Here is a 7,383-nt window from a genome sequence, read left to right as displayed (position 1 = left end):
TAGCTGGGTTTATTTTAATAGTTTCCACTCTCAGTTCAGTTTTATAGTACAGTATATTTAACTTTAACGTATGGACAGCTGGATGCATTTAACAGCACAATGGAAAGAATTTAGCAAGTATACATTACAAGCCATGTATTTGGAGCTGATCACCACATATTTCTTCATAATATTTAGATGCGGCTGTTATAGATTGTGTCGGGCTGATCAAAATATGTTTGTGCCAGGTAAGATTTGTTATAGATGAGTCTCTATTTCTTTACTTACTAAAACTCTTCCTACAGGAGGAAGCACAGTTTAGCTGATATCAGCAAGTTTAGCCTGATGCTTGCAAGAGGGTTACTCGCCTTCTTTGCAGAAGCTGAAAAAAAGACATAAATACACAGAAACATGGGGACATATTCTGAGCTCACACTGTGGGCACATTACTCCATTTTTGGTGTCATCTTCAACAGCAAAGTGCTTGGAGAGTGAAGGATCCCCAAAGTGCCAGAATCTGACCCATATCCCACCACACACTGTAATGATGGAAAACAGCTACCACCATGAAATATTGCTATAAATCCTTCAGATCTCTCCACAGGGCTTGCATCCCTCTCTGAACAAGCTGGYTACTCGGTTGCACCCATCTTTACAGCACCGTGGAGATTTTTTCAGTGACAGCTTGAGAAACAAGGCAGTATGCTTCTATTTTGCTATTAAAAATAAGAAGAAAGGAGATTTTGAGCAACACTTTAAAACTCATTCGCCTTGGATTCAGAAAAAAACAAACTCCCCTGTTCTTTATTATAAAATAATCCCCTCARCCACTTTTATTCCACTCACCCAGAAGCCTAGGTACGTGAACTACATGATTTTCTCAAATTTATCTTTTTCTCTCTATTTTATTACTCAGTGCCTATTGCAGCAATGCAAACTGAAGGCAAATCAGCCAAGTGACTTGCTAACATATTTAGCCAGTATTCTTTGAGGAGCTGAAAAATAATAACAGTTTCATCTTTCGGTAGACTGGGGGGGGTTGCCTGTGTGTGTTTTAAAAGTTCTATCTTCCTCTGCTACTGTAGGATCACATGATTAATACTGATGAAATGTAAGGGGTTGTATTTAAAAAGTATTGTTATAAATATACCAAAGAGAAGTCACAACCTAAGGAACAGCAGTACTTATGATCTGGAGAGATTCCAACATGCAGTATGACTCAATCATGCTTTCCAAGCTGCGGAAGAGCTTCAGTTATTTGGGAAACTACTGTGTTTTAGATTTGATTTTAGATGTTACTTTGCCTCTAAGCACTGGGGGAGGGAAGAAAGAAGGAGAAAGATGCTTAAGGAGAAAAACCCGTACTGTAAAAGGAAAGACCAAATTGTTGGAAACCTCTGAAGTGTTCACATTAATGTCATGTCATTACACCGTATTGCTGCACAGGTTAATATAATTGGGTTACTGTGTGTGAGCAATGATCCATAGCATGTTATGGCACTGAAACAAATGACATTTAACCAAGAGATTTGTAAGGCACCTTGTTATCTGCATGGTGAACAATTGGAACGGATAGTCAGATCGCGAGACGAGCGACTGAMAAATTAGTTGTTAGGTTTACTGGACAGCCTGGATTTATAACTGCACAACTCCAACATAATTTATTAGATCCATAAACAGACAGATCCAATGTTTTTACTTCGATTACACCCCTGTTGTGGCCTCTGATCCTGTCCCAGTTGCAGTGCTGTTACAGGCTTGTTTTACTATTCACGTATCACTCAGTTCTGTGTTGGGGTGAGGTGATCCAAGATCAATAAGCCACAGGTTTCTAGCACTTAAAATATCTATGCCCCAGCTTACAGAGGAATAATTTGCAGATGCAGAGGGTTCCACTGTCCATCTTCAGGCTCTCCAAGAAGGGAAGGATACTAATGAAAGGGATTGGCAAGATAGAAATTTATTTCAGAAAAAAAGATCTTCTTCCCTTTTTATCTCCTGGTAGAACAGATGCCAAAGTCCCTTGCCTGTATTTTAAATTAAAAAGACTACCAAACCAAATGAGATCTAGGGCGGAAAAAAAAAGGCTTGGTCCCTCCTGGATGGATATGGTGGTCTGTTCCCAGCTTTGACCTCTGGGACAAAGAAATCTCCCCATTTTGTTCCTTCTCTTCAGGGCCGGGCTGGAGAGCAGAAAGCTCAGCATTGCCTTGGCCGAGAGCTCTTGGGAGGACAGGGGGGGCTGTCTGAAGCTGCCCATATGCAGAAGAGATCTGTGTCCTTCCTGAGAGGGTTTTATTTAACACCCTCATTGAAAAGGTTCCCACAGCTTCTCTGGGCAGATTATTCCAAATCTCTAACTTGTATCATTTCCCCAGTATTTCCCCCTGTCTGCTATGGGTCAAATCGGTGACATCTTCCCCCAGGGACAAAGAAAAACAATCATCTTCCCCTTTATGGCACCCTGTAACAGATTAGAGGATGATTACCCAGAGTCACCACCATGTGCTCCCAGTTACTCCCCTAAACCTTTCCTTTAGGTCTTTTCATGCCCTTGCACAAATCCAGTTCATTAGCCTTTTCTCAGCAGCTGTGCTTTGCAGCCTTGCAGCCATTCCTGTTGCTCTCCTCTTCACGCTCACCATTTGCTCGAACATCATTCGTGACTGTGGTGGCCATAGCTGGGTCCAGGCTTCCCTGGTCTTCAGGAGGTTGGGTTAGGGGGGCAAGTGTGTCCCTCTAGCTTTTCCATTCTAGTGAATGATGAAACCTTGCCTGGGTTCAGCGCATTGGCTCACATCAAAATTTTTATGAGGTGATAAAATGATCACCTTTGGGCTTGTGGCTGCTGWCTTAGGCCAAAACTACAAGTCCAAGGCTACCACCCAAGATAGTATCCTTGTTTCATGTCCAGCTGGCATCTTGGGATCACTTGCTGTCTTTCCAGGTTAGAGGCCAGTTTTGTTTGGGCTCGATAAACTCTGGAGAGATGCCCAAGTTTTTTGGATGTTCCTCCACAGCAATTCTGAATTCCACTTCTTTTGGAAGTTTGCCTCTCTCCAGTTAGGATTTAAAAACTTCTCTCATGGGCTGGTTGTGTCAAAAATAATGTGGGGTGACTTGTGAGACTGGCTCTGAGTTTCCATTGTAAACTGATAACGGCTTTAAGTTAAGTAATGAAAATAAGAGACAAGTCCAAACCTAATCAAAGTGTTGGAAAGCCACAAACTGTGAGTGAATTTGAAATCCCAAGCCAGGATGTAGAGCTGAATGAACATCTATCTGCCTATCTGGGCTGAGCTGCCCTGCTGATCTCAAAGGACTGGATTTGTGACTTGTAACTTGAGCGACCTGAATGGAAAACGCTGGCATCGTGGGCAATGTGTTCCAGGTGTATCTTTGTGCTGGAGAAGAAGTGACTGGGTGCATAAAATAGGCCAGGGTCTTGCTGGTATAAACCAGTGTGGTTCCACTCCCTGTGCCTGCAAGCATAGCTAAGCCCGTGCTGTGCGTTAAGCCCATGCTCTGCTCTGCTCTTCCCTTGCTTCTTAGCTACRGCCAGTAACAGCTTACTTGAACAAGTCCATCAGGGGTTCCCCTCATGTAGAGCTCTTATTGTTAAAATAAACATGCRTTTAGCTTCACCGTATAGTATTTCACAAGGCTGAGGCACAGCAGTTGGAACGCATCTCCCCCAGCCTTGAAGTACGAGGCAAAGTGAATCAAYGCATTGGAGCGTTTTCAAGGTAAACACCAAAGGATTTGTTGATGCAGGCTTTCATGTGGCTGTCACTGCGGCGAGGGTGTTGTGTGCTGTGACAACTTCATGTCTGAAATAGCACAATGCAGACTGAGCCCAACTACTATTCTTTTAAACATACTTAACAACCAGCTGCTGGAGGCAGTTTGGTCCCGTTCAGTCAAACCCATGGGAGACTCCAGATCCGTCGGTCCCCAAACCAATGTTAAACCCTGACTCCAGTATGCTCCGGTTCCTATCACTGTTTGCCCCTCTCTTGACAACCTACTTGTCTAGAGGGAACCAGTCCTTTATGTGGAGGGCAACAACCGCTGTCACCTTCCTGCTCTTGGTGCCACCCACATCCCTGTTATTGCTTTATTCCGGGAACTGCCCGGCCGGTTCTGGTTGTGCTTCATGACAGCTCCGTACCTGTGCAGAAGGCAGGCCTGCCTGTCTCCCCAGCTTGGCCTCCAGAATTAGCTGATATGGGTTTGCCAGCCCAGAACGAAGGACCTGGCTCTGCTGTGGTGTGTGCTGTGTGTGCGTGCACACACTTCTCCTTACCTGTAACAGAAAAGCAACCTTTGCCTGTCACTGCCTGATAATATAACTCTGTCTTCCTGAGCAGTTTTTGATGAGTTGCTTTCTTGGGATAAATTGATTCATTCTTAATATTTTAAAATACTAAAGGCCAAGTTCATGCCTGATTTAGCATCACTTCAATTAATTTTCCAACTGGTAAAGCAAGTGAAAAACTTAGAGCTAAACAAGAGTAAAATAGCATTCTTTCTTTTTTTTTTTCCCCTTTAAAAGGGGTTCAATATAAAGATGCAGTAGCAGATTTTATGTAAAAGTACCTAATTAAAGCAAATCCCCAAACTATGCATTTTCATTTCTTAGTGTTCAAAAGAAAAAGACACCATTTTAACACTCCCGCTAATAATTTCTGAGAAAGAAACTCGGCAGGGTGAGCAAAAGGAAACATGTACAGCAGTGCAGGAGGAGAGATGCTCAGCATATGCAGGGGTTAACTAAATCCGAGCCTGTGATGCTGTTATCCTACTTGCCAGGGAGACTGGGAAGAAAATCCTAATGGACCTACTGGAAACTCTAAATGCATTTTGGTTATGTGTACAAAGCGGACAGAAAGCCAGCAGAAGTGGCTAATGAAAAATTATGCGAGTGTTCAGCAGTGAATGTTGTTGGGCTCTCTTTGTACAGCACCTGGCACATTGGGAGCTTTGGAAGAGAAACTTCCATGTGCTACCACAGAAAAGTAAACAGACAGTCTTGGATATCCCAGATGCAGCTTTCTCATAGACAAAAAGCAGATGAAAAAAGTTCACGCGTCTCCAGATGTGGATTGTAGGAGAGCTGGATTCCAACAGTTACAATTTTCTTTTGTATTTTCACCAAAATTTTGAGGAAAGAGAAATGCAGCCTCCCTTTCCCTATCAACTTAGTGGGATATTGCACATTTTAAAAATTTCAGGCCAGGCTTTCTTGGTCTCCAGTTTATTCTTGGCACCAGCAAGGACATAAAAAGACCAGTATATGCTCAAACTAAGAAAGAAAATTTCACTTTCTGCCACTCTCATGATGCTGAGATGGAGAACCTGAGGAGAAACTGAAGTGTCCAGCTGTGCCCTCTTTGCTGAGGTGGCCTCCTAATCGTGCTTGTCCCATGGCCAGAATGCTTCCACAAGTCACCATTTCCATGGAGAAATCCAAGAGGGAGCCAGAAAGTGTTCCACTATCCCTTCTGTGTTGGTAATGTTTTGGATAATGTAGTGTTACTTCAGGCCTTTGCTGGTTTAGGCCTTTTTTGGTTAAATTATGGACTATCTTTCTTTAGAAGGGATGATATTTCCCTTAATTTAAATAGCTCTGAGCAAACAAGTACCAATTTGGATGTACTTTCCCATTTAATATTTGTCTGACTTATGCTTCTAACCAACCCTTCTGCTTTCCTGTTTATATGCTCAAAGCTCATTTTTTAAATACAGTTAATCATGCTGAAGCAGAACATAACTCACAGAGAGATGATGTTAGCCAAATTTTATAACTTGGGCTACCGTATTGGATGTCAGCTCTGACACCAAAAATAACTACCTGGGACAGATGCCTTCCCTGGCCAGCAGAATGCAATGCCACTTTTTAAAATCCTGGCCATAAGAAGTTTGGGAAGGGAAGGGAAGAAACCCTCTTGCATTTTGGTGGGAAGGGGTGGTGGTGGTGGGTTGCTCCTCTGCTTAGGAATGGAAAATCGYTTTTTTGAAGTACTGACGAACTAATAGGAATCTGGCTGGACACGAAGTAAGCGGCAGACTCACGTGCAGAGTACTTTACCTTTCTACCCTGGTCACAGTTTAGGTCGTGAAGTGGCGGACTGAGTAATTTCTAATTTCTGAATGTTGCTGTTTGCTGTACCACAGAACAGAGTCTATCTGTGGCTCTGCAAAACAGTGTGGGACCTAGAATCAAGGAACAAGCAGGACAAATGCCTCATGCCATGCCTGTGTCCTTGCACAAAGAAACCTGTGATGTCCTCCTGCCACAAACGGAGATGCTGGTCCTTTGGCAGTGACTGTGCTCCTTGATGCTCCTTTACCAGGCCCTGGCACCAACTCGGCAGCATCCAAATAGACCAGGCAAATCTGCATGTCAGCAGCAGGTCTGGTGCCAGGCTGGTACCTGTATCTTCCTTTCTTTAACACTCGGACATGGAAGAAATGAATAGAGAGATGTGAGCGAAGGAGGTCAAGGTCTCTGCTAGCAACTGAGAAAATACCTGCAAGTGCTTTTTCTCTGACAATCTGGTGGACGGATGTGGCACTGTCTGCACGGTCCGCCTGCACRAGGGATGCACACTGTATTCAGTGTGTAAAAGCACTAAATGTTTTTGCAATGCAGATGGTAATACACCAAAAAAGGATGTTTAATGGAAGGTTGTCTACTCACAGAGAGCCAGGGAAGAGAGGGCAACGAARGGTTAGCCACGACTAGCAAAGGATATATCTTTACTGCAAGATTTAAACCAACCAGCGCCGGTAGCGCGAGCAGCAGCGTCCTGGTGGAACAGGAGTCAGTGCAGGCTGCAAAGCTGCGGTTAACCCCTGCTGAGCACGTCTGTGGTCTCAGGACTGCTCCCAGGGCTCGAGTGAGCCAGTCTGAACCATCAGCTGCCGCGGAGACCTGCCCTCGGGTAATTACAGACCTGATCTTTCTCCATCCATATTAGATGCAAAGTCCTGCTTAGTATCACATCAGTTTTCAGCATGTTTATTTTTTTTCCCCTAGTGGGATGAGGAGCCTCCCCAGGTAGCGGGATATAAGTATTCCCAGAAACTCATCAGCCACGAGGGAGCGAACAAGCAGCTCCAGCTAACAGAAGCTCTCAGGTTTCTCACACCTCCTCGGAGACATCCCGGCGATGTGCGGCAGTGCCCCCCTCCACCTGCGGCTTTCCCGAGCCTGCGTTACGCCAGCTGGGAGGCAGCAGCCTGCCCAAGGAGAGCAGCCTGGCTCGCATAGACCCCTTTGCTAGTCTTTCTTGCCGGATGTGTCCTTTGCTCTGTTCAGGGGCGAAACCAAACCCGACCTGACTGTCAGGGCCTTTGCAGCAGCTGTACCCCAGGCCCGTGCTCCCCGTTCCCAGGGCA

This window comes from Apteryx rowi, unplaced genomic scaffold (assembly GCF_003343035.1).
Source record: "Apteryx rowi isolate R43461 unplaced genomic scaffold, aptRow1 scaffold_44, whole genome shotgun sequence".
NCBI classification, from domain to species: Eukaryota; Metazoa; Chordata; class Aves; order Apterygiformes; family Apterygidae; genus Apteryx; species Apteryx rowi.
The sequence above is the reverse complement of the archived record's forward strand: the minus strand, read 5'-3'. Positions refer to the sequence as shown.